At 36.3% G+C, this 27,735-nt stretch overlaps 1 long non-coding RNA gene across 1 annotated transcript in view; it reads left to right on the forward strand.

Annotated features, from left to right (window-relative positions):
- LOC145666902 (uncharacterized) overlaps positions 1–22,922 on the forward strand; it is a 104,201-nt gene extending 81,279 nt beyond the window's left edge. The window contains exon 2 of the long non-coding RNA XR_014127837.1: positions 18,216–22,922. This is a non-coding gene — a long non-coding RNA (uncharacterized LOC145666902). The remainder of the gene's footprint in view (positions 1–18,215) is intronic.
- Positions 22,923–27,735: the final 4,813 nt, after the last annotated feature.

Here is a 27,735-nt window from a genome sequence, read left to right on the forward strand (position 1 = left end):
TTCATCAGTTAACAAAAATATTTTGCTAGGTTCGTCGGCTTTCATTGTCCCAATAATAATATTGACTATATAACGTTCCTCCACATCACTAGTCTGTCTATAGAAACAAAAATTTTCTGTGTCCAAAGTTCCTCTCTTATTTTTCTTATTGTGTCCTCGTTACACTGGCATGTAATTTTTCCTAAGATTCGTTTCGTCTGGAATGGAACAACTTGTATGGCGTTCTAGAAAATCCAGCAATTTCACATTCTTGAGTTTCCAAAGAGGAATATTGGAAGACACAAAAACTTCACACAACTCTTTTGGAAACTGAAGATTTGCCTTTACTACTCGAAGCACTCTCCACAGGTAACAACTGCGAACACTTGGCTTTATGTTTGTTTTCAACTGCACGTAAATATTTTTCGCTTCTGATATGCTTTAGCATATTGTATCTTTCCTCTGCTGCCACTTTTCTTCACATACCTTGCAGAACTATTGTGCTATCAGTACTAAAAACATCCTCACCAAATTCAGAAACAATCTGTCTTAAATGAAAAGCTGTAGATGGCTTAGGCCTCGGCATTGTACATACTCAAAGCATCAAATTGACTCTCGAGTTGAAACTAGGAAGCGCATTTAAAGAATAATTTTTACTTATTCACGTAGTCATATCCTTTGTAGTAAACAACTTACAACCATCTGCTTTGACCACTTACGAACCCCCAGCCCTCGTCAACCAGCTACAGCTTAATGTTCATTGACTTGTTAGGAATGCAGTTTTCCACCCTAACAATCAGGAAGCAGGAAAAAAGATCATTTAACTTCGTGTTTTTAAATCCGTAAACAGTTTTTATTTTAAGATTTCCTCGTGTAGAAGAAAAAGAATAAAATGACCATAAGTGACCTAAAAGTCACCTTAAAATATTAAAAATTGACCTGAAACTTCAAAACGGCAAAAAGTGACCAAAAGTTGACTAAAAAAATATATTTTTAGAACCAAGAGTTGATGGATAACGTTTTTATTTGAACTTGCCTTGTCATATGCGTAACAGAAAAAAGTTGACATGTCAACAAGATCCGGGCCCTGGTTATTATAAATATTTATTTGTATTTTATAATAAGTAGAATTCTTCACAGTTCGTCTGTGAGATAATTTCATATTCAACTATTTATTTATTTATGTATTTATTGAGTTAATAACTATGAAATAGCAAATTCGGTACCGCAGAATAGTGTAAAAAAAGAGTTACGTAAGTTCTATAAAATAGGGTACCAGCGAAAATCCTCCTTCCTACCTTTCACCCTCATAGAGGCAACTATATGAGCTCCCATGGTGCTGTTCTTCAGAATTCATCAGTTCTCCAATTGATTCCAGCCACTCTATCAAAATGAAAGATATAATTTATCAACCTGGTTTTTTTCAATCTCAATAACAACATAATCATGAAAATAGCTGAGAAACGTCCTGTATCGTTAACCTACTGTGTATACAAATATAAGTTGTTTATTCTACTAAGAACAGCTGAAATTGCGGTTTTGTATTTCTGAAAAAGAGCTGATTGAGGGAAAGTTAATTTTCCACCTTTTTGCCCTTACCAAACCTTTAGATGGTTTGTGTGATATTATCGCGCCTTTCTTGTTAAATAGCGAGTTCCTCGTTGGGACGACAGATGTCTCTATGTAGGTGGGAAGGCAAAGAAAAAAGTGGGGAGGGAGTTATCCACAACGATCTCCGTAACCTCAATAGCAGGCAAGCTGACACAATTCCTGCAGTTTCGCAGAAAAAAACGAAAAGGAAAAGCTAGGCTAGGCAATATGATTTTGAGTGTGAATCAAGGACCACGAGACAAAAGAGCAAAATGGAGCAATATAGCCGGAATTTTAATCTTTCAGTCTGTGATTCAGGTTTTTAGATAATTTCTGTGCATAACCAAGTCTTAGCTCATTCATTCCTACGCTGCTGTACCACCTAATATAAATACCCCTGGTCAACCATACCTTTTCCCGTTTGTTTGTTGAAGGTTAGCTTACATTTTCAGTATCGAGGTTATATCGGAAGTGGACCTATAGTTTAAGGGAGAATCTGAACCATCGTAATCCGTTCAGCGCTTTCCTGCGGGAGCTCATGTGGTTCGTATACCACGTTGAGCAGTAGGTCCACGTCTCATACAGCCTTGCTGCTAAAACAGACGCTAAAATTAATAATTCAAATCAAATCCAACTATTCACTGGAAATCGAATTGGTCCACATCCTCAAATGGAGCACACGCTATCCATTAAACCAGCGGAGAGGGCTACCGGTAAATTTAATCTAGTTCATTGTTAAATTGAGCATCAATCTCATAGTTATATTAAGCTTCTTTGTGGCTATATGGTTTCATGAGTTCATATTCTTTGAAAGCTCATATTGTTCGGAATAGCTTTCCACACATCTTTCCCTTGGTGCTTGAAAGCTTAGTTTGAGATATACAGGGTGTTACAAAATGTGTCACAATGTTCTCACATCAATAGAAGAAAAAAAGTTCATATGGACCTGTGCTTAAAAGGTGGACAGTTTCGGAGTTATACAGGGCGTGGTCAAAAGTCTGAACCGGGCTAAATATTTGAGAAACTGTAAATGCAGTCGATCCGAAGTCAATTGGGATCAATGTTGGTGGGAGTGGGAAACATTATGACGTGGTTAAGGTTGTCGTCTGCCATCTTGAGGCCGCCATATTGGAATCAACTTGTTTATTTTAAATGGCAACATGGTCGTGTGACATATTAAACAACATTCTTCACGAGACAAGCAAATGAATGTAAAAAATACTTTAGATTAGTTTGTGTATTGCAGTGGTTTCAGGGATACATTGTTTATAATCATATTCAACTCCATGCGAGGATTGAACTTACAACCTCTTAAACCGAAGGTCAATGCCCTACAATTTATTATTTTTATTTTCTTTGTTCCGAGACAAAGAAAATCTCACAAAAGAAAACAATTTCATGTTATGCACCAATTCATAAAATATTAATACGGAATACACGGTAGTTCAGTGATAGAGCTCTGTGACCTCTAATGCTAACATCATAAGCTTGTGGTAGAAACATATTCGTGGGTTTTTTCGAGATTTTTCCATTTCCTCCCATTATTTTAATTATACTAATTCTTCCATTGTCATTATCTGTTTGCTTTACCCTACAGGCCATAAACACAGGAGTTGACTTTATTATTATTATTATTATTATTATTATTATTATTATTAGTAGTAGTAGTAGTAGTAGTAGTAGTAGTAGTAGTAGTAGTAGTAGTAGTAGTAGTAGTAGTAGTAGTAGTAGTAGTAGTTTAGCGTTCCATGTTTACTTACAGAGTCTATGGGAGTGATGATATTACTGAACAATTTGGTGGAATGAAGAAAGTGGGAGGAAAGGGGGATCCACGAGAAAACCCACGCACACGGTGTTTGTCCACCATAAATCCCACTAGGTGAGACCTGGAATCGAGCCAGGGATTCCACACACCAGGTGAGCCCTTTTACCACTGAAGGCTATAGCGGCCCGAATTAAGAACATAATTTTATTTCATGAAATATAAATAAAACTGCACTTACGTATTGAATGGTGGTATTTCTTCGTTGCGATCAATGCCTTGAGTCGCTCGCCATCACTTTCAGATTCCACCGAATCTTTTTTTTTTTTTTTTTTTTTTTTTTAAAGAGTACACTCGATTTATCATTTCCTTAGTTTCTCTCCTTAAGGGGTATACTACTAAATATTTTTCAAAAGCTAACAATTTTTCTTCTGCCGGTTTTTCGTAAGTGAAAAGTGATAATGAAATGTAACTTACCTCAGTAATAGATAATGTTCTTCTACACCCGAAAATACGAGTCGGAAGAATTTTAAATGTTGCCATCCATAGAAACTACAGTGTAACAAGAATTTGAATTACCCAAAAATTTAGGTTAAGGCAACGACTAGAAAAATGAACTCAACGGTAATTGATGACTTTTCATGTTGTCTTTGTTCCTTGTTAACTGCTTTTTAAATAATATTTGTATTTATTTTGTAATACATTACATAAGTTATTACAATATAAATAAATTATTACAAAAAAAAATACAATATTATTTTAAAAAGTAGCTAACAAGGACAACAAGGCAGGAACAAAGACAACATGATAAGTCATCAATTAGCATTGAGTTCATTTTTATAATCGCTGCCTTAACCTAGATTTTTGGGTAATTCAAATTTTGGTCACATTGTAGTTTCTATGGATGGCAACACTGAAAATTCTTCTTATTCGTATTTTCGGGTGTAGAATAACATTATCTATTATTATGGTAGGTTACGTTTCATTATCTCTCTTCACTTACGAAAAACGGGCAAAAGAAACATTATTAGCTTTTGAAAAATATTTAGTAGTCTGCTGTCTTAAATACTGAGCTTCCATACCGCTTGTGCTAGGCCAACAACCAAGACCATAGGATCAAAAAGAAAATAAAAATCTGTTTTGATGTGAGATTTATTTTCTTTACGTCTTTTTACGTCACTTAGTTGCTTGGCAAAAAGGGGGTTTTCACTTTTGTTCCAGGGTAAGGCTGTTAAAATTCGAATATTGGATAATGAGTTCTTCGAAAAATTCGAATAATTCATTATTCGATTATAGTATAAAAGATTCTTCCAATATTCGTTACTTGAATATTCGAACAAAATTCGTTTTTTGAATAATTATTCGAATAATTTTTTGGTTAAGGAATAACTTTGTATATTGCAAATAAATATTCGGATATTCGAATATTTGAATAATAGAAGAAAAGTTATTCGAATAACGAATATTCGAATAATTTAAACGCACTAAAAACAACTCTTTGAAGTTAAAAGCTAAACTTCTGGCGCAACAGTCCGTAAGGGGCCAAGATCTATCAACTGATTTGTAGCACTCATGCCTTTTGGTGTTGCGTGTGTTCAGAACATCAGCTCCCTTCGCCGTTAAGAGTCTTCATCCCGGCGAAATTAAAATACCGCTAATTTTACAGTAATTATGTGATATCTTCAAATAGATAAAAGATAATTGAAATATGGAACAAGATCAGCCTAGACAATATTATTTTGCATGAGGTACCGTTACCACAAGTCACCTAGTAGCTTTCCGTTTTCAGCCGTTTAGAAACGCGAAAATAATTGCCGATTTTCAAAATGGCTCGAAATCGAAAGCAGATAAGTGATAACGGTTTCTCATGTAAAATAATATTGCCTAGGGCGCTCTTGTTCCACATTTCGATTATCTTTTATCTATTTGAAGATATCACATAATTACTATAAAATTAGTGGTATTTTAATTTCGCCGGGATGAAGACTTAATATTAGCGTTCTAGCTTTCTAGATCAAAGTTCACTACTTATATCTTTCAAGTAGCTTCCCAGTTGTCCTCACGATGCTGGGTGGACCAACACCATCTGTTGAGGACAAAAGCCGACATCATCTTGCATCTTGACTTCGCTGATCTCCCGAGAACCGGTATTCCAGTGCAAATGTTGTTTATGAAAAGTGTTAATCACATTAACTAATATTTTGCGATGATCCAGTGTTTCGCGGTACAAAGTTTATTAGTTGATTGAGATGATTTTGAGTTTAACGTCCCTTTCAGCAGCGAGGCTATAAGAGACGGGACCTACTGATTAACATAGAATCCGAACCACATGAGCTCCCGCCGGGAATGGAAGACAAAGTTTAGGGACTGCTCCTATAACCTTTACTTATAATAATATGTTTTTTTTTTTTTTTTTAATAATGTGTCAGGTTAGTGTCATTGAACTGTTCTGCGCCAGGAGGACATACTCCCACACATTAAACAGTTTGGATCACAGTATAAAATTGTAAATTTCATTGTCTGGATACTTTAATACCTTAATTAGAACTTATATAATTATGATATAATAGTACGGTACGCATAACGCAAACCTCAAGTTAGAAGCGATTCACAAAATTAATTGATTTAAACTATTTCTCATTGGCAAAATAAATTTTCATAATGAAGAAATAACCTGCAATAAGAAATTACAGAAAAATAAAATGACCGTAAAATATGAACAAATAAAGCTAGAATCATGATTTTTACTAGTATCCTCAGAATAGTACGTATATTCTAGAACTCGTAGATAATGTTTAAGGTCAGGAAGTTAAGTCTTCCGGTTCAATGCGCTGGCAACGTCGCTGCAGCTGATTGGTTGACATGAGAGCAGCGCTGAAGGTCATAGGCCAGTTCGGTTGCCGCGGACTATAGAATACTGATTAAAGTATACTTGATGCACTTTTATGTTATAAATAGGTAGTAGTGTACAGTGGCGGATCCAGGATATGATCAAGGGAGGGGCTAAACCATAATTTGCCGTTTTATCCAGTGTAAAGCTGAATTGAAGCCCATTTTATCCAGTGTAAACCTGAGCGTCAAGGGGGGAGGGCTATAGCCCCGTAGCCCCCCTTAGATCCGCCCTTGGTAGTGTATATATACAGTATATTATGTGAAGGAGTTTACTTTGTATGGTGTGGAATTTTCTCAATTAATATTGAAGCCGGAAGTGATAGGAAATTTCCAAAATTTCTAATTTTAGTAGAGATATTACAGTGAAAATTAAATATATTTTGGGACGCTTATTTGATTGCAGAAAATCCCTTTTCGCTATTACTGAATTTACTCTGTCATGATCAACGTTACAACCGGAAATGGTAGATTTCTGTCTCTTCTGATTTGGAAAAAAAAAAATGAAATGAAATCTTTGAGTTTTACGTCCCAAGGTTATGCCAGCTAGGCTAAAGGAGACGGGAAGAAACGGGAGAACCCCGAGAAAACCCACACACACGGTGTTTGTCCACCGCAAAGTTCACTTGGCGCGAGCTGGGATGAACCAGGGATCCCAAGCAGCAGAGGTGAACGCTCTACCACTGAGCCACCGTGCCCCCCTCTTCTGATTTGAATAGAGGGTTAAAAGAGATGGTATCTAATCTAGAATCGAGCACTATTAAAACCGGAAGTTGTAGTGGATTTGTATCATTTCCGGCTTTAGTAGAGAGTTCAGGATGGAGATCAAATGTATTCTTGGGATGCTTAATCAATTGCATGAAATTGCTTCTCGCTATTACAATTTTTTGCTCTATGATGATCAACATTAAAACCGGAAGTGGTTTATTTCTAACACTTCCGGTTTGAATATTGCCTCCATCGACTAACTAGATTCCTAACTTTTGACTCTGTACATCTTGGTGAAAATTGATAGTGATCTATTAAGTAGTTCTTGCAGTGCCAGCCGTAGGGGGGGGGGCGAGCGGGCGACGGCCCCGGGCGTCTAAGTAAAGGGGCGAAAAATTCGGGAGGTAAAAGAAAATAAGGAACAAAAAAAGAGAGATGAAAAATTACTTGGAATATTACCTGGTACTTAAATCTTTTTCCTGCTTTAGGAAGTGGTTCTATAATGTTATTCATATTAGAAAAATGCATCTGCACATATAGACTTATAAAATGAAAAGAGAAAAGTAATAAAAAGTGTTCAAAATCAAGGAAAAGCAGGGTTTATTTTTGAAAATTTTCTTACGCTTCGTGCCAACTATGGAGGCGCTTCACGGCTGCTCTTTCGACCTTACTCACATGCAGGCCCGCAATCAGCCACAGAGGTTTGGGGGGACCATGAATGTTAGGGGGGCAAGTCATTAAAAATTCTCTTGCACATCTAAATTTTGTTGTTTTTTTTTTGTTTGTGTGTTGAGGTCTGGAAGGTCCACGAAAAGTTTAGGGGTGCCCAGGCCCCCCTAGCCCCCTCTAGTTGCGGGCCTGCACATATGTATGGGGGTGCCGTCGTGTACTCTCGCCCCGGGCGCTCATTTTCCACGGCACGGCACTGAGTTCTTGAGATTTTTTTTGTCTCACGGACGGATACAAACCAGACGGATAAGTCAAACCCCAAAGTCTACTTTTTACTTTCACTAAGATTTGAAACATTTTTTAAATGGCGTATCTATATTACTACATGACCTCTGATGTTAATCTGCGCTCAAATCTAAATACTACTCTCACTATAAGTATTACAACTTAAGGGCTATGTTAAGATGAAGAGGGCCTAAAGCAGGTTAAAAAAAAAAAAAGATTTACAGAAGAAATGAGTTGAAGAGAGTGAGGCAAGAACATGGTAACCCACAATTTTGCAATTGTTGCATTTTGCAGCACCCGATAGAGAGCAACGCATACCGCTTCGTTTAACCGTGTCCGTTTAGTCCTACATGTATAGTCTTATGTGAAAAATCAGCTTTCCGACTTTGAAAATGAATTGTGCAGCAGGAAACCTCTAATTTCTTAAAATAGTAAAATTGTGGGTTACCATGTTCTTGCCCCACACCCTTCAGTTGAAGTAAGAGAAACGTATTCTCATTTAAGAATAGAATAAAGTACATGTTGTAGAAATGAGAAATGCGAAATTCTGTCGAGACTAGATATACTTACCGGAACACACACATAAAAGAATGTGAATACAATGATGCAAGTACTTAGCCCTAACCTAACCTAATATTACAACGACTCACCAAAGGTAGTCGTTAACCCTGGTTCAGTTATATCTTCAGTGGCGATAATCGTTTTCACCTTAAAATATCTTCTGAAGTTATATTCACTAGTATGCTCAACTTTTCTACTGAAATTACAAGTCCATGATGAATATTAAATAATTTATTCTTTGATTCCCTTTTAATGTATAGTCACACAAACCGACTTGCAATCAAACATGTTAACTGAGTATATATAAACAACGACATAGCAACCAACTAGACAATAATGTATATTTCTTATATATTAAAACATTCTTCTTTTATTATTTTTAATTAACATTATAACAGGTATAGTGCTTGTGTAAAAGCACTTTCTGCCCAAGATATATGTAATTATGAGCCGATACAAAGTATCTCGTTATATAAAATGTCGCCCGATAAAGGGACTAAATATGAAAGTTACAAGGGAGCTTGACTTTTATATTTAAGAACCACTGATCCGTTTATAATAATGACATGATAATAATTGTGTTCTCTACATTTTGATCGCCCTTCATATATAACTTCATTAAGTTTCCTTCATATAAATACATTTATAATAAAACTTTTATTCCATTATTATTCATCTTTTATCATTAAAAATGTCGTCGCTTACTAATACAATCAACGAAGGATGCGAAATCAAAAGCGTAAGAGATAATTACATTTTAAAACACAAATTACAATGATCAACGATTTCATTCATCATTAAAAACGGTCATGTTAAAAAAAATGTTTGCTCTTTCCAGGGCGCATTATATAACAATTACGTAAGATGGTATTTTAAAGTATACATCATATCAACAAGGCGTCATGATACAAAAGAATCTTATCCAAGTATCATATAAGGTGACACATGAGTACAGTCGTCGGATAATTAGCTTAATAGAATGAACCTTCTACTGAATATAATCTTTGACAATAAAGTTTCAACATAAATCAATATAATATAAATAATCTTTGTTTTTAATTAGTAACAACATTAACATCTTCCCGTATAGTAGATATAATAATCTATGTTCAAGTGAACGAAAAGAAGAACTTAAATTTATTTTCACACATAAATATTCATAAGAATCAATAGCTGATATGGGTTTAACCCCTACCACATCAACTGCAATCAGTTTAGATTCGTACTTGTATATGCTTCCAATAAAGTACATTGTACTGCACAATCATGATTATGTTCCGCATTATTATTCTGTACATGAATTGCGTCATTGTTTTGATTTTGATACGAAGTGCCATCTCTTAAACTACGATTACGTCTATCACTAGGGTTTACAGTATTTCTAGAATTTTGCCATGTATTTCGTCTGTTTTTGAATCTACTTTGGTTAAATGGTCTGACATAATTATTGTGACGATTAGTTAGGTTAGGTGTGTTCCCATCATATCTTTGCCTATTCTGATTGTTCTGATTGTTTAAATTTACTCGATTTAGGTTATGTTCCGTATCGTCTACATTACGGATATTTAGATTCCGGACTGGTACTGATCTAAAGTTATCTGAATTGTTTTTAATTTTGCCTATTCCTGCTTGATGATTCTGTGCCTGGTATTGAGTTTCATAACATTGAACAAGCATTAATAGATGATTAAAACTCATGCATTGCGTAGAAAACAGGATTTGTTGTAATTTAAACGGTAGTAGATTTCGAATAGATGCGATCACTCTAGATTCAGATTGTAGTGGATTTACGATTTTTAATTCATTATACGTATTCACAACAAAATCAACAACAGATTTGTGCAAGCGAGGATTAAATGGTTGATTTCTAATCGTAGCGTCTCTGTTTGCAAGTAGAAAGTCATTCTCATAATTTGCAATCAGCGCTGCCTTGAATTCTTCATATGTGTTGACGTGTTCCCGTACCGCTTTAAACCATAAAGAACACGGTGGAAGTAATAAATGAGGGATTAGTTTCATATATTGAGATTTATCTATACACATTATACTGCATTCGTCCTGAAATTTTTCTAGGAAAGAAGTAGCATTTTCATTACATCTACCACTAAACTTACTCATAGCACGTATTTCGCTCATTTTTACACTTAACTTTACATTTCTTTCACCGTTTCGTGTTCGTGTTGAGTGAAAATTTCTACCTACTGCGTTATGTATGGTTCCACCATCTCTTTTCCGCCCATATGTATTCCTTGGTTGAATTCTTTCCAAAATAATATCCTCTTCGGATGGGTTACTTGAAGAAGAGATAACGCAAGGTCCTTGTCGATCTGCTTCGGGAGAATGCGAGGTCATCTCTTGTGAATGAGGGAACTCCAAACGATCATTAACCATGTTGTTGTTGTATGCGTTGTCTTTAATCTGTAACGTCCTAATTTCCTCCTGTAAGGTAGATATCAATTGTGTATTTGCACGTATTTGGTTAGAATTATCTGTCACCTGAATCTTTTGCTGACGAACAGAAGATTCGATTACTTCAAAATCTTTTTTTACAATATTAACTTCTTGGATTACATGATTGTAATTATCCTTGCAATCTTCAGATAATCTTTTTAACTTCTCGTCGAATTGTAACGTGATATCTGTCACAGCTTGTATTACAGATTGTTTCGCTTCTTCGGACTTTTGTTCTAATCGTCTACCCAATTCTTCATACTGTGTTTCTAGTCGTCCATTCAATTCTTCGGATTTTTGCTGTACCGTTTGTTTTAACTCTTTGGACATCTGAGTTAATTTTTTTTCTAGTCGTTGTTCCTGTCGCTGTAATGCTAGTAGAATTCTGTCTTCTAATGTCAACATTCCGGGTGCAATAGGAGCTATATTCTGCCCGTTGTTAGCATCATCAACAGTTTCATTCTCTACTGTCTCACCAATCATGATTTTTCTTGTAATTACTCTACCACTTCTAAGAATAGTTGAGTTCGTATTCATGAACCTTCTTACTAAGGTAAATTCACCCTTACTTTAGACTTCGGGATATGAATTTACGAGAATCCCGGGTGAGGTAAACCAAAAATTTTACAACGACTCACCAAAGGTAGTCGTTAACCCTGGTTCAGTTATATCTTCAGTGGTGATAATCGTTTTCACCTTAAAATATCTTCTGAAGTTATATTCACTAGTATGCTCAACTTTTCTACTGAAATTACAAGTCCATGATAAATATTAAATAATTTATTCTTTGATTCCCTTTTAATGTATAGTCACACAAACCGACTTGCAATCAAACATGTTAACTGAGTATATATAAACAACGACATAGCAACCAACTAGACAATAATGTATATTTCTTATATATTAAAACATTCTTCTTTTATTATTTTTAATTAACATTATAACAGGTATAGTGCTTGTGTAAAAGCACTTTCTGCCCAAGATATATGTAATTATGAGCCGATACAAAGTATCTCGTTATCAACAGAAATTAGCAAAATTGTAATCTTTTTTTTTTCGAAAAGAAAAAGGGGGTAGGCCCCTTCAACTAGACATTGACCCAACTTCCCTTGCATTTGCTTTTTCAGTTTTCTTGAAGTATACTAATGATGATGAAGCAACTTTTCAACACGAGCTATATGTTTTCTTCGACTTAATAGAATTTATCTGCTTAATTTTCTACAAATACGCTACTCATGTTCTTAATCACACATTTAAGGATACTACACTTCAATAAAAGAGACAGAAGGTTTACCTAATAAACATTTATGTAATCATATATCTATCAATAATTAATGCAACACTTTCATTCAATGGAAAATAGTGTGATTCTCTATTTAAAAAAATATTTTTTCTGTCCAGCGTACTTCGAGGTATAGTACTGGCTCCTCATGCTGGGTCTCTTTTAGTTTGGCTTCTTTTCCCAAACGTTTTTCAGAAAGAAAACTAAAAGTAATAATCCATCCTTTTATGTCAATTAAAACCAAGAAGTCTGACATCTACAGAGGAACGTTGTCCAAAAAAAAAAAAAAAAAAAAAAAGGCCAAAAGGCGTTGTTTACAGAAGAACGCCTTCTGAGGGTGGTCTTGGTGATTATATCGAAAATTGCTGTGATAATACGGTGCATTTTCTATTTCCATGGGATGTTTGGCAGTCATGCTTACTTTTTAGGTATTACGAAAGTTCTATCAAGCGTTATTTTTCTATTAGTATAGTGTCAAGATAATTTTTAAAAGAGGCCACTCATAACCAGAAGGCTGCCATTCTTTATAAGCTCTGTCTTCTGGGTACTATTGTGTTCACGCACACAAAGTAGGTTAGAAATAGTCTTCCAAAGCAGTGTTACGGAGTACCATAAGAGAAGGTTGTCGATCAAAAAGTTATTCTACCATAACTCAAAAGCTTCTTCGTTCTCCACTCTTCTGAAGAAAGACAGAAAAGAAAGGGAAAAAAAGCTCCAAGTGATCTTCTTTTATTTTTCAAATAGTGAAAAACGAGTCAAATACCCCTTGTTCAAGTTCTTTAAACAACATAGTTGGGGTGCAAAAGTTTTTTTAAAAAAAGTCAACATGACTCTTTCAAAACCCAATTTTCTTTTTCAACTCATTCTTCTCGTACCGACGACTATCACACCTCCGAAACACCTTACTTTTTTCTCCTCTGAGCAAAATGGCATTCATTGGGGCTGACCTGTGGGACTCAATAAACGTGATAATACGAGCTGTCGTTTGGTTTTTGTGTCACTTGGTTGATGTCTTTCGCGTGAAGTAAACCCAAGTCAAGAATCAGAATAAGGTTGGATAGGTTTCTCTCCTCTTGTATTGTGTTGTCCATAGACTTTCTTTTTCTTCTTTTTTGTTTCCTTTTCTCTTTTTCTTGCCTTTTAACTTCTAGAAGAAGATAACTGACAGCGGGCAGGCTTCCAGTACCGTCCTTCTTGAGATCTTCTCAACTCGGAAAAAAAAAAAGTATATAATATTCTTGGACAAACAGCGCCACCTTGGAAGTTGGTCATCCGAAACGTTATACCTTTGACAGTCGTGATCTCTTAGCTGAAGAAACAGTTGTGCCAACTCCATCACAAACTTCGACAATACAATGAGTTCTTCACAAATAGCATTTATTTTCGAAAAGTTGAAACTATACTCTCCTCCCCAGTAGCCTGGTAGCAACAGAGAATTAACTCTCACTATGCGTTTGCAAGACATATACGTTATAATATAAAATTACCAGCTACACAAGTAGTTCCGGTTGAGAGGGGGGCATAAAAAGTTATATAATGACATAAACTGTGTCATTGAATTTTAGGGAGTTCAGGTTCATAGCTGGGAGTTGCTAGGGGGTTCAAACTTCCTGTGACAAACTTCGGTCCTACTGAAACTTATTTTTTAAAGATAAATCCTCATATACTAGCATATTCAAAAAATGGGCAGTCATGAATGGTAACTGAACTAAATTTACCTCCCCCAACCTCTTGAATCTCTTGTTTCTCGCACTGACCTGAGGGGATTGGAGCAAGAGATAGTGAAACATTTACAACAATTAAAAGTTTATATAAATCCGTATAATTTACATAAGATTTTATTTTAGTTTAGCGCCCGTTTCAGCAGCGAGGCTATATGAGGTGTGAACCTACAGCTTAACGTATGATCTGAATCACATGAATTCCCACCCGGAATCGAACTCGGGTCCTTCATGGCAAAAGTACGTACGCTAACCGCTTAGATACGAAGAAGCTCTAATATACATAGATTAAGAAAAATGGTGCATTTAGACCAATGCCATATTTTAAGAAAGGGTGAAGGAAATGAAGGTCAAATCGCAACGTAATGCAATAAAATGTGTCACTTTTTGGGTGGTGGAGGATGCATCAAGGATAGGGCTCCCAGTCGTCCGGTTTAGCCAGTACAGTTCCGGATTTACTTCACGTGTTCCCCAGAAAGTTGTACAAAACTCCAAATATATCTATTTTTGTCCAAAACATAAGATAACATTAGTCATGCGATACTTTAAAAAAATACAGTAGGCAAGGGCGCCGATCCTGGGGGGTCGAGGCCCCCCAAAGCTCATGTGGGGCCCCCATTGTATTTATGAATATACAATATTTGGCATAATTTCAATGCAATTTGTCTTAAAATCCTCATATTTATGCCTTGTGCATCTGAATGCCCCCCCCCCAATTTACAGAGAAATCGGCGCCCTTGACAGTAGGGTCTATTTATTAGTCATTTTGGTGAGTATTGACCTGTTATTTACTAAATTATTGTAACTGCTATTTATTCAGCAGGAAGCTAATGTATAACTACGATTAATTACACTATAAATTTTCATGTAGTCGCTCTTTCTTTACTCTGGAAATTCTGGAACCTAGTTATGGACTGCAGAGTATAGAAATCCATAGACGCAGACCACATGGGTGCTCCAGGGATCAAGTATCAATTTGAAACTTTAATGAGTGCTCAGCACCCAGTGCATTATTGGGTTGAAATTCATTTCGAAACGGTATTTTTATGCCATGAAAAACAAAAATTAGGTAATCTAAAGTGAGCTTTATCAATGAATATAAATTTATTTATTTACACGATACCATCTTTGAAGCTGTGATAACAATCACTCGAACAAGTTTTTTTTTTTTTTTTTTTTTTTTAGCTGTGTGTGATATAATAAAATAATTTATATTAACAAGAGGTTGTAATTTTGTAGAATTACCATTAAATAATTTGCGCAGTTCGACGCCATGATTTGGCGTTTCCAAATTACATGGAATCTTTCAATTTAACTTCCCATGGACATTAGCCTAAGGACAAATGAATGATAATGGAAAAATTGGTGGAATGAGAATGTGGGAGGAAACTGGAGTACTCCCGAGAAAACCCACGGACACGATGTTGTCCACTACAAACTTACTTGTCTAGGAATCGAACCAGGGGCTCCCACGCACCAGAGGTAAGTGCTTTACCACTGAGCCACCGTTCCGCCTTAGGGATGCGCACGAGACAAGATTTGTGGCTGTCTCGTCTCGAAAATGTGCTGTAAACGTGTTGTCTCGACTCGAAAAATGTAAATTTTACTATTGGAAGAGTCATGTTTCGACTCGAATTTTGTCAGCAAAATCCTGTCTCGACTCGTCTCGTGCGCATCCCTAGCCGCCGTTTTGCGTTTTCAAGATATGTGGGAAGTGTCTATGTAAATTGAGCTTTTTAAATAAATTACAATGCAGTTGAGTCATTTTCTAGCTTTCCAAGCAAAATATTCTCGAATTTTTTTTTTTAAATAATTCTCATTATTTCATATTTTTCTGTCTCTGTCATTTGACCAATATTGGTAAACGAATTTGACACTCAAAAATAATTTAATACTTCATTTTATTTCAGTAATCTGTACCCCCTTGATAGTTTTTCACGATCCTCACTGGAAAACAAGGGCGCCGATCCTGGGGGGCCGAGTGGCCCGATGGAGACCGGCTTCCCCCAAAGCTCATGTGAGCCTTCTCATTGTATATATAAATTTATAATATTTGGCATAATTTGAATGCAGTTTGTCTTGAAAATCCTCATAGGCCTATATGCTTTCTGCATCTGAATGGGTCCCCTCCCAAATTTGCAGAGAAATCGGCTTCCTTGCTGGAAAACACCATGTTTGGGAACTATTGGTCTATTTGATCTATTAAACTAAAAATAGAACGTGAAAGGTTTGTGATTTATCTTGTAAGTCCTGAAATGTGAGCACCCAATTCAGAAAAATTAAAATTTGGCGATTGTGTGGTGACCACCCTGAGTTTTGTCTGTAATCCTCACATTTCAGATAAGCATTTTATAGAGATAAATTCCGAGAAAATTCCAAGTAAGCCTTTTCTATTATTATCATCATCATCATTATTATTATTATTATTATTATTATTATTATTATTATTATTATTATTATTATTATTATTATTATTATTATTATTATTATTATTATTATTATTATTATTATTTTAAACATTAAATGTTCAATTAACAAAAATAGTCACAGAACGTAAATACATACATGAACAATTAGCAAAACGCTCATAATTGCATTCAGTGAATTATCTTTTCTTTCGGAAACGAAAGAGATTTTTTTTAAAAATTGCCCCTATCAACAACAAAAGAATGATCATTTAATTGAAAATTACGTTGTCAAAAATCTCCGTTAACGACCTAATGGCCAAACGTTTACTAACATACAGCAGAAGTATTTTATAGGATACTCATTAATGGACAATGACATTTCCAGTAGTGTCACTTCAGGTTTTCCAGACTCTTCAAAATAAATAGTTTCACTCAGACGCAATTTCCCTGACCTTGGGCAGTTGCTCTGTGATGTAAAGTACACTCACTAACCATTGATGTTAATTGTTTTATTAATGACAAATGACTCAGTAAGAAATAGTGGGCTATGGTGACTCCGTGGTAGCGCGGTCACCTTTGGCGCATATGGTCTGTAGTTGGAACCCAGCTCCACCAAGTGGACTTTGTAATGGACATACAATGTGCACATGGATTTCCTCGGGATTCTCCCCGTTTACTCCCATTTTCATTATTCCACCACTTTGTTCACTATCATCATCATCGTCTCCTTTTGTCTCAGAGGCTAATCGTCAAACGATAAACTAAAAATAAAGAAGAAAAACAAGAAGGAGGAGAAGAAAGTAACAAGTAGTGATCAGTGTACTGAAAATAATTGTATGAAGAGCAGGAGTACTATTTGAAGATCAACCTTCCAAATCACAGTAGTTTATCAGATAATGGTGAAGTTTTAATACTTTCTATAGTAGGAGCTCTTAATTTTGAATGTTGACACAATTTACCATATTAAATCTGGCAAAGAATCAGATTAGGCTGGAGGACACATGATCCCAGGAAATAGTTTCTCCTGTTGTAAGTTATCTCAAAGGAAAATGCCCTCTCTAATTTTATATTCTGTCCTCTATTACAATCTTTCTAACTGTATGCTATCTGACGTCACAGTTTCCTGTTTCTCTTCTCAGTAAACCACACGGACAGGGAAGGAGCTGTCAGGTAACCTGACATTGATTTAAAAAAAAAAAAAAAACAAGTGTTGACAGGCAAAAATGACATCGATCGTATAGTCGACTGTTCTGCATTCTTATTATTTATGGGTCCATGAGTGTGCGTACACTGACAACACTTCATTTTCTCGTCCTCGTCTTCCCTCCTTTGCTCATTGTAAAAGAGCATTCGTACGTCATCCATCAGTTAGTTGAACTTATTTGCTGTGAGCCTCGCTACTTAATTTCAGGTGTAGTCAGGGGCGGATCCAGGACGGACTTCTTGGGGGGCGGTGGGTTGTAATATTGCTACTTAGAGCTCCAAACTCTGGGATGGGTTATATTTATATTTAAAAAAATAAGAATGTTTCCTCTTCTGAGGGGGGGGGGCAATTGCCCCGATCGCCCTCCTGCATCCGCCCCTAGATGCAATGAACTCTGGTCTGAAAGCCAGAAACATTCACAATCAGAATCGATCTACTGACCTCATATATAGAAATACAAACAATAAATCGTGTGATCAGCTAAAGTTCTTCATTAGTAATAACACCAGAAAGTCTATAATAAAACGGACGAAACTATACTTTTACTTGAGATGTTTACAATATTGTTAGTATAGATTTTTCAGTGTGTTTGCGTTTTTTTTTTTTTTTTTTTTTTTTTTTAGTTTTATTTCTTTCTCAATTATAAGCCAACTTAAAACTTAATAATAATAAAAGTAAGTTTCTTTATTTTCATCTTTCTTTCCAGGTAGATGAAGATGAGTATGACCCAGAAGGAACGCATCGAGGTCATTCTGCTCATTGGCGGCCAAAATTCAACAAGAAGTAGTTGTGGAGTTCTACTGTTTATATCCCCTGTTGCCTACGAGATGAAACAAGACGAGACGAGAAATAATCTCTTCTCATCTCGTAAATGCTGTAGAAGTCTTGTATCATCTCAATGCTAGAAGATTTATTTCTCTTATCGTCTCAATTCTCGAAACGAATTTCTGAGCTCCTCCGTGGCTAAGCGGTTGGCGTACGCGCCTTTGTGGTTCGGATTCCACGTTAATCAGTAGATCCACGTCTCATATAGTCTCGTTGCTGAACGGGAGGGTAAATTCAACTCGAAACGATTTTCTCATTTTCATTTTTCTCGATTTCATTTTGAAAATTTTCGTCACAATTTCTTAATGGCAGTATTTACGCTTTTTTTTTTAAAAAAAAAATAAATAAATAAAATTTGACGCAATATCTCTGAGGTACTCCAACACGTTTTTCTTAGACGTCCATTAACTTCAACAGTGAGCTGTCAGATGCCATTAGATCTGACCTGCTACGACTCACATACCCTAAGATTTGAGATACTAACGCCATTTCGTGCGCAAAAACTCAATACTTTTTAGACTACTTAACACCTCAAAAACTATGAGAGTCTAATAATTGGGAGATTGTAACTCAGCTGAACGAATAAAACGCAAGCTATGGCTCGACGTTGCCAAGTAGTAAAGGGGTGTGGCTATGGTTAAGCTGACAAACTACAGCGAAATCAGGTGACAAGGGATAGACGTGGATGTGTACAAAATAAACGTGGCAATACCGCTGGCCTCTCATTTGCTAGCAGCATTTAAAGGGAACTTGGAGCGCCGCCTTCAAATGGCAAGATGTTTGTCACGCCGTTTAGTGCTCTACCAATCTCAATCTAAATGATTGAACGCGAGGTTCGACTGAGGGCATGCTTCAATTTTATTTAAATTAATGAGCACGAGTAGTGCCACTAAAGATCGCGAGCGTGAATGGATAGTGAAACCGACGTGAGTCCATTGACATTAACGAGCACAAGTTTCATTAAGGATACCCATGTGCAAATCCAATTAATGTTAGTGAGCGTAAGTCCATTAACGTTAGTATGTTCGAGATCCGTTAGAATTAATAAGCGGAAGTCTTATTAAAATAAGTAATTCGCAAATCCCAAAGTTATCGAGCACGAATTCAATTAAGGTTAATGAGCGCGAGTCCCATTAACTTTGGCGAACGGGAGGTCAAATGCAGCTCATGCAAAATGAACATCTCTGGTGTTAATTGGAAAATGAAATGATATGAAATCATTAAGTCTTACATCCCACAGTTATGTCGGCTACGCTAAAGGAGACGGTGATAATAAAAAATGAAAGAAATACTAAAATAAAGAAAGCGGAATGAAACGGGAGAACCCCGAGAAAACCCACTCACACGGCATTTGTCCTCCACAGCAGCCCTCTGGTGTGTTGGATTTGTGTGTTTTGATACCAGACTTTTGAAATATACAGAGTTAGGCATTCCGAAAGAAAAAGAGAGGAAAATAGCAAGTATAAATGTCAGTACCCTTTATGTTATACAACCCAGGATATAACACTGTATAACGGGTTGTGACTTACTTTAAATATTCATGGATATAATATTCAACTGGAGTGTTGTGAAGATATCTTATTTATTTAGTATGCAGCTAGCTTGAAGCTAGCCAACTAATAGGATTTTAAAATTGATTTATTTTTAAATGCTTGCTATTACTAGCATACGGAAGACGGTTGCATCGTCTGAGGGAAAATGTTAAGAATCACTTGAAACATTGCCTGGAATATTTTGACTGAACATATATGTAAAGTTTTAGTCAAAATCAGTCTAAGTGAAAGAAAATGTTACCCACTTAAGTATCAAGCAAATTAGATATATTTAATTAATTCTTACTTCTGAGTTTGAATCAGAATGTTCCGTATTCAATTTCCGTTGAGACACTAAAGTTAATCTACCAACGTCGCCTCTGTCCTTTACATAAATATATTCATAGAATAGGGGTAATAGAATAAGTCCAACATCACTTTTAAAAAAATACTCTGCTAGAAAAATTTTAATAAGAAATTAACAATATTTTTGACTGTGAGTGTTGGCAATTCTGTTCACAAAATTGTTTTTACTTTCTTTTTTCTATTCCGCTAAGGTATTTTCCCTTGTGTTATTATTTAGCCGTCCTTTTCATTCTATTCTACGCGTATGAAGTGGCCAAACCACGGTTTGTTGCACACCAAGTCTTTTGGTCATCTGGGAAAATGGTGGGGTGCAAAAGATTACACGAGGATCATAAGGGGTCACTTTGTAAATCATACAAAAGTGGCCACCTCTACCGCAGCGGGTGGGACTTTTGGGCTAAACCGTTTCTGAGGGAGACATCTTTCTTTTTTCAACTTTCCCCTTCAACAGATCTTTCGGAATTAGATAAAAGAACCCTGTTGCAAAGGTGTTCTTGTTAAGTGGACAAGGGAAAAATCAACCGTGTCTTCTTTTTAGAACTTAGAAAACAGTTTTGAAAATTAATATAGAAACCACGGAAAGCAAACGAAGAAAAAATATTGACACCATCAACTTAAAGTGTGTAATTAGAAACATTAAGTACACTAAGAGGCACTTAAGCTCTTCCCCGCTAGGCAAGTGAATAAGAGCGCGTCTTTGGTGCACGTGGTCCCGGACTCGATTCCCGGTAGGAAAGCATTGAACGCATTGCAGCAGTAGTTCAGATTTAACCATAAATCGTAGGTTCTCGTGTCACTTAGCCTGGGTACTAAGAAAGGGACAGTAAACTTCACCGAGTGCTAGCAATAACTAAGAGCTCACTCGTGGCTAAATGGTTAGCATATGCATGGTGGTCCGGTCGTGCTTCAGAGCTTCCTTTATAACTTAGGTGTTGTACAAGTAGAAGGAGGTAAAAGACGAAAACTCAAACTTTTATCTTTGAAATGAATAGGTATTTTCGTGGCTTGATTTTTATTAATTTCATCTTTTAAAATATTTAAAATCTTCCCCTAATATGATAGCATTCCAGGCTTGTAATATCCTCTCTCAAGCGCTCAAGGCTTAGTGTGTTGGCTTGCATAAATTTATATTTAAACGGCTGTAGATCTAACCGAGGCTACAGTAAACTTGTTCGTTCCTCGATTTGCAAGTTTTCTTCAGACTTGCCAATAATACATAATACGAATGTAAGAATTAAAATTGTTTTAAATTGACATACCTATAAAGCAGGACTTAAAATTGACACTTGACAAAACTATACATAGAGACAATCTCTAAGGTATATTAAGGGAAAGTAAGGGCAAACTTGGTGGACACAGTAGTCCAGTGGTTAGAATTAGGGGCGGATCCAGAGGGGCGAGCGGGGCAATTCCCCCCTACTCCAGAAGAGGAAACTTCTTTATTTTATATATAAATAAAATCCATCCCAGAGTTTGGAACTCTTAAAAGTAGTTCTAAGTAGCAGTATTACAACCCCCACTCCCACCCCCCCAGAAGTCCGCCCTGGATCCGCCCCTGGTTAGAGTTTGGAGTTACGTTCGCATGGTCCCGGTAGATTTTTTTTTTAAAAAAAGGAAATGTTCTTTAGTAACATTAAAATTTATACTAGACTATCAAAGATATTAATTTCGCTCAGGTACACTTTTTGACATTTGTTGAAATAAACGTTGAGCATTTGGAAACTCAAGGTACGTCCGCCTAGAGTAAAATCAAGTCAATCAATCTATACGTGGTAAGAAATCAGTAAACCTTTGAGAGATTAATTTTCCGAACTTTCTATGCCACTGAACAAATATTGTCCAATCACATCAGTTATGTTGAGAGGTCACTTTCGGACTATTGACTTACTTTTAGAGATTATAGTCTATACGAGGGTCGAAACCAGACAATCTTGAAAAACTTTTAGTAGTATTTTATATTCTGCAAATTCATTCAACACACAATGAACATTGTAAACAAGTAAATCTGAAATAAATAAGAAGTTTTTTAAGTGCATATTATTTTATTTATAATCCATATTTTCAAACATTTAGTGCATATTTGTGTTGTATATCTTTAGATTATTTTAGACATATAAATTCGGGCCTTCCTATGAGACTTTTTATACCGGTACTTGTTTGTTTAACAGACGAAACAAAGAAGTCTTAATTTTTCAAATATCCTACGACTTCATTAAAAATTCAATAACGAGTAACATCATAATTGCGGGAGGGATTGAGGATTTACATTTCTGGGCTTTGGGCATCTAAAGCCATTTAGCCCGTTACGATTTGAGGGATGACGTCCCTCGGCGAGCACACAATCCGGGGAAAAGGAAGGAAGGAAGCGGCCTGGGACCTATAAGTTAGGTATCACCCCAGCATTTGCCTGGTGTGAATGAGGAAAACCCAGGAAAATCTCATTCAGGGTGGCGGGCCTGAAAAAGCGTGTTACACTTTTTCGACCGAGTGACCCCACCGTGAATCTAACCCGGGACCGCTCGCACCGAAAGCGAGAGTGTTTGTGACTACGCTACGCGGGGCCAACATCAATATTGCATTTTGTAATCTATATACAGGGTGTTTCAAAACAACACCGACAACGTTTGGGAGATGATTTCCAACACCAAGGTAAGACAAAAAGTATAGACCAACCTAGGTGCACAAATGCTTTCCTTTCGGAGTTATAGGCTGCCGAAAACATGAACAAATTAAAATTCCATAGTTCAAATCTTAGACTACCGTAGTCAGGTTAAGACTTCACTTAAGAACTAGCATGTGTCCCTTTCCAAATATCCAATTTCAGAATCCTGCGGTCTTCTGCAACAAGTTTTATAGGAGGGTAGGATACTTCAATATAAGTAGGCCTACTTCAAATTATATGCCTATAGAAAATCTCCCTCCATAAAATTTTTTGCAGAAGTACCGCAGGATTCTGAAACTTGGAAATTTGGACAGGGCACATACTAGTTCTTAAGTGAAATCTTGACCTGACTACGGTAGGTCCCGCAGTTTTGGAGCTATGGACCTTTAAAGTTCTTTTTTTTTTTTTTTTTTTTTTTTGTTTTCGGCAGCCTATAACTCCGAAAGGAAGCATTTGTGCACCCAGGTTGGTCTATATTTTTCGTCTTATCGTGGTGTCAGGAATCACCTCCCAAACGTTGTCGGTGTTGTTTTGAAACACCCTGTATAATAACTTCGTAATTGCAAAAGAAAGAAAAAAGGAACGTTACATTCATGCTTTGTACAGAAAAAACATAACTATATCTTGATACTACAATTCTTGTATTTGATATGGCAAATAAAGAATGAAGTTTATTAAAAGAAAGCAAAAACTGATTTTTTTTTTCTGACGTTCCAGTCCGTAAAGATTTCGTTCTATCTTCTCCTCCTTCTACCCTTACCAGAAACCTCCTGTCTGCTGTCATAACAGAACAGCCTTTTTTGGTCGTCGCCATTGCCTGCAGGTAATTCAAAACCTCAAATTTCGCGATCCAATCTTCAAACACAACAGCTACCATCATTGTCTTCTAAAAACCAAGCTCCACAGCTGTACTCAATTCACAAATTAAATGTTCATCAAACCTCATAAAACGTCATTAATAAGAGCAAGTTATACCGTTCAGAGTCAAATCTTCTTTCTTTTGCAGAGCTTTTTTTGTACTTTAGTCCTCACTCCCCTATTTAATAATAGGCCTGTTCTAGATAGAACGGTAAGATAAGCACATCTATACCTGCCAATAACAAGGTAGTTGTTCAACTTTTTTCCTTCTTTCGTTCCTTTCGAATAATTGTCTATATAATACTGTCTAACTATCAACTAAATAGTTGAAGCTCTGCTTGTTATTGTTCGTTATTATAAGTGTTGTCAAACACACAAATTGTAGATATTACTTAGCTTAAATTTGATTTATCTTCTCTGATGTCTGGTTTTCAAAAGGGAATTCTTCTGATGTCCATCTGCTGTAGTGAGATTCAACTAAAACGTGGCCATGAAGTGGTTGGCAGAAAATGATTGAAGAACAAAAATAACAACACGCACTCTTTGAATGGACAAGATTCCTGAATTGATCTTCAATATTTGTGCTTCAAGTAACGCTAATTGCATAGTATAATGTTTAAAGTACGAAGTACCATTCTTCTCAGTATAGTATTTAAGAAGTCTCACATACAACTAACTGCGAGTATTTGACAATGAGGACTTTCAATCAGTGCCTGATTTACGTATAAGCTAAGCAAGCTATAACTTAGGGCCCCACTCTCTTGGGGGCCCCAAAAAATAAAGGAAAAAACTAGATTTACATTTAGAACATATAAGAGAAACAGTAAATAAGATCTGCATATAGCAACAGTGTTTCGTGTTGTGTAAGTCCTATGATGTAAGTAATGGGCCCCTTCTGCTGGCCTATTTTTCTTTAAATTTAACTAGTTTCTTCATTTTTGTATATAGGACACCTACGTTCATCTGGACACACAAAGGGCCCCATTACCGTCAATAGCTTAGGGCCCCATCAAACCTAAATCCAGCTCTGCTTTCAATAGCGAGATTTTTGAATGAACTGGGCCAGAACTCATTTTATAGACATTTTCTGCTATTTCCGCTTTCTCAATTTGGATTGAAAAATCTTAGAGGAGAAATGCCCTACAGATATGGCGTGAGCCAATGAAAACCCATGACCCACGACTCACCACCCACTGTGACCAACTCCGACCCACCTCCCACCGTGACCCACTCTGATCTACTTCAACCAAAACCCATCGTCATCAATTCTGACCCATCCACACCCTCCTTTCAACTGAATAGAGAGTTTACACTTGTAATAAAACAAGGCTGTAAAATTATCACTAATTGGAGTTTGAATTTTTACGGTCAATCGCTCAAGCACCGCTTTGTTACAATACTGATGGATCTGACCTTCACGATATAAAATGGTAAAGTGTTTGTCATGGGCTATATTACGATGAATTTCAATTAAATTATAATATATAATTATTTCCTTGTTGAATTACATATACTTTTCAGTGGAAAATAGGGTGAAATATGAAAGTCTTAAATCTAGGTAAAGTAGGCCAACGTAAAGGAAAATAAACACTGTAAAATTCGACTATGTCTCGAAAACCAAGTAGTAAGTCCTATTACTACTATCACAGTTACAAATATCAATATCCACAAGTGCCTGAAGTTCTTTTTCCTCTTGTGTTAGATATAGATCTATTCATCTCAGGTAAGTAGATAGAGACAAATGAAAAAAGAAGAAAAATGGAGGCGTTGATGGTAAATCGTACACAAATTCGTCACTGTTGTTCAGAAGATGCTGTCTATCATGCACTGAGCAGAGTGGGTTGGTGGGTCAGAATGGGTCACGGTAGGTGGTGGGTCACAGTGAGTCACATCATGTTGACCCAGTGACCTACTCACAAATTTTGACCCACGACGCACTGACCCATTCCATCTTTGATCCCGTGTCACAATGGTCGAGCCCGGAATTCGAACTTACAATTGGACCTTCCGGAGATAGAATGGTTATTGAAAGGAGGAAAGATGGGAAATTTCCATTCATCTTTGGAATGTTTCAGTTTAACATGTTCCCTTCATACATAGAAGATGTATGAATGATTTCATTGGTGATATTAGAATAAGTTAAACTTAATTATTATCAGTGGCGTATTTACGATTTTGTTTCAGGGAGGGCTTTGCCTGAAAATATGAAAATTCTGCAAGATATTTCACATACTTTACTATAGTAAGTAAGATTTCGGGGGGGCTTAAGCCCGGAAGCCCCCTCTCCTAAATACGCCACTGATTATTATGAAGATGAATAAGTTATATGACGTAACATTTCTAATTTTACGTCCCAGGCTTATGTTCTGTAGGCTAGAGAAGACGGGTGATTAACGGAAATGAAGAACTATGAAATATTAGTGAAATGAGAATGTGGAAGAAAATGGGAGAGCCCACGGACACTATGTTGTCCAATTCAAAGTCGCAAGACTAGAAATCGAACCAGGGACCGCTCGCATCAGAAGTGAGGGTTCTATCACTAAACTACCATGACCTCCTAATCATTCAAAGAATTAGAGAAATGATCTACAATGTGTTCACAGAAGACAGCATATGAACTTTTCTTATAGTGACATCTCCAAGTTCTGTAAATAATAAACACCATTAGGGTGTTCAGTATCTTGGATGTTAAGTATCTCTATTTATTATAAGTACGCTACATTAGAAATTAACAAAATGTATGTGAGAACAAGTTTTTAAAGCATAAAGTAGATATTAAAGAATGGCTGAATCAATCTATGGGGGAAATCATATGGGGGAACACGCAAACCTAATATCAATAAATAATATAGCTATTTACAACGTATTTCACAGTCTTTATATTACATATACTTGCATAGGTATACTCAGTATTACTGTTTTGGAGGATGGGCTACGTAAAGGACTTTTATATATTGCGATACAACCGCATTTGAAGTTTATTTTCACATCTTCTAAATGTTTGTTAGAGTTACAGCCACGTTTAAAAATTCATTTCCACATTTGTTAGAGTTACAGTCGGGTTTTGAAGTTTGTTTTCACATATTCTAACAATCAAGAAACAATAAACACAGAAGATACAGTAATTTGAAGATGGAATTAAATTTTACGCTTTTATTATTTGGATTCCGAGATATTGTTGTTTTATGGCTCAGTAGTATATCGCTCACCTTTGGTGCAAGGAGTCCCTAGTTTGATCCCAGATCATTAGAGTTTGTGAACGTTGTATCCGTGAGTTTTCTCAGGGTGCTTCCGTTTCCTCCAACATTCTCATTGCACTAATTCCTTTACAATCATTCACTTCCATCCACCTCCAAGAAGCAGTGGCGGATCCAAGGGGCGATCGGGGCAATCGCCCCCCCCCCTAGAACAGGAAACTTTCTTATTTTATACATATAAATAAATCCCATTCCAGAGTTTGAAGCTGTTAAAAGTAGCTCTAAATAACAGTATGACAACCCACCGCCCCTTCAGAAGTCGGTCCTGGATCCGCCCCTGATAGGCAATAGTTGTTGGTCATTAAATTAAAATATTTACTTTGTCATTTTCTGATTGAGTCCGATCGACAGGTTCGCAAGTTTCAATATCACTGGGTGACAGTGGCCTATTGGAAAATTAAGTGTTTTTAGTGCGACAGGTTGCAAGTTGAACATAATACTATCAGAACCAGTGGCGGCGGTTGGACGTTAAAAGTGGGGGGGGGCAAGACATGATCTTAACAATTGTATATCAGTGTTAGATTTCCTGGTTGTTTCTAACAATGGTTGATGAAAGGTTGCATAGTAATAGGATACTATCTTTTTTAACTTAAAATGCCGTATATCGTATTTCTGTTTTATTAAGTAAATTCGTAAGAGCAATACAGGTAGATACCTAGCCCTTTATACTCTTAAACAACGAAAGTGTAAGAAGAGATTTGATTCCTTGCTCATGAATATCTTGCA

Source organism: Thermobia domestica, chromosome 12 (assembly GCF_964235325.1).
Source record: "Thermobia domestica chromosome 12, izTheDome1.hap1.1, whole genome shotgun sequence".
NCBI lineage: Eukaryota > Metazoa > Arthropoda > Insecta > Zygentoma > Lepismatidae > Thermobia > Thermobia domestica.